This window comes from Brienomyrus brachyistius, chromosome 12 (assembly GCF_023856365.1).
Source record: "Brienomyrus brachyistius isolate T26 chromosome 12, BBRACH_0.4, whole genome shotgun sequence".
NCBI lineage: Eukaryota > Metazoa > Chordata > Actinopteri > Osteoglossiformes > Mormyridae > Brienomyrus > Brienomyrus brachyistius.
The window spans coordinates 27,807,711-27,809,324 of record NC_064544.1 but is presented as its reverse complement, the minus strand read 5'-3'; positions in this window follow the sequence as shown (position 1 = coordinate 27,809,324).

The following is a 1,614-nucleotide window of genomic DNA, read 5'->3' as shown; positions in this document are numbered from 1 at the left end:
GTATTTTGTGCTCTCTTCTTGAAGTTAAAGATTGCATGTAAAATAACCTGACAAAGACAGGGAAGGGAATTCTCAGACTCTCCTGGCACAGTTAATTTTGCCACATAAAAGTGATTTTATCCAAAACACCATAAAGGACCATGACTGTATCCATTTTTCTCCCCATCTCCATCTCTGCTTGTTATTTGTGTTAATCAAACTCAACGGACCCTAAATTCAGAAATTTCCCTAGCTGTTATTTTGTCAAAATCATGCCTTATCTAACATGGGGACGTTTTGAGCCTGGAGCTCATTCCAGGACATCTGCAGAGTATGCCAGACCGTCACAGGGCAAATGCTCACGCATAACAATACATACATATTTAGAGACTCCCTTTCAACCATATTTTTGGAGTGTGGTCGGAAAGCAGACTACCTGGAAGAATCCCAGTCTTGAGCAGAATATGCAAACTCTACACAAATCAGTACATGGGGGGGGGTGTATATGAGGACACAATACTATGTAGCAAGACACAACACTGCACGTAAGACATATAAAAGGAGATAAATATTCAACTAAGGGTTACCAGGTGGGGCAAACCAAGACTGGCAGGTCACCTGTCATCTAAAATGCCTTATACACATACTATATGGATAAAAGCATAGGGACGCCTCTTAATCATTCAATTCAGGTTTTTTATTCAGACCCATTGTCACAGGTGTATAAGATCAAGCACCTAGCATGCAGTTAGGTTTACAAACATTTTTTCAAAGAATGGGCTATTGTTAAGAGCTCTGTGAATTCAACTGTTATACTGTCATAAGAGTCCGCCTTTGCAATAAGTCAGTTTGTGAAATTTCTTCCCAGCTAGATATTTCGCAGTCAGCTGTGAGTGGTATTATTGCAAAGTGGAAGCGTTTATGAACAACAGAAACTCAGCCACAAAGTGGCAGACCACATCAAGTAACAGAGCGGGGACACTTTGTCGACTCAATAGCTGCAGAGTTCCAAACTTCCTCTGACATTAACCCCAGCACAAAAGCTGTGCACCGGGAACTTCATGGAATGGGCTTCCATGGCCGAGTGGCTGCATGCAAGCCTCATGATCACCCAAACACAATGCCAAGTGCTGGATGGAGTGGAGTAAAGCACACTGCCCCTGGACTCTGGAGCAGTGCAAATGTCTTTTGTGGAGGGATGATTCACGCTTCTCTGTCTGGCGGTCTGATGGATGAGTCTGGGTTTGGCGGATGCCAGGAGAACGTTACCTACCTAATAACCGTTGAGTTTGATGGAGGAAGGAAAGTGATATGGTGTTGTTTTTCAAGGGTTGGGCTAGACACCTTAGTTCCAGTGAAGGGAACTCTTAGTGCTTCAGGATACCAAGATATTTTGGACAATTCTTTGTGGGGACAGTTTGGGGAAGGACCTTCTCTGTTCCAGCATGACTGTGCCTCAGTGCACAAAGCAAGGTCCATAAAGACATGGTTGGATGTTTGGTGTGGAAGAACTTGACTGGCCTGCAATGTCCTGACCTCAGTCCCATTGAGATGAACTAGAGTGAAGATTGCGAGCCAGGCCTTCATATCCAACATCAATGACTGACCACACAAATTGTCTTCTTGATGAACGGG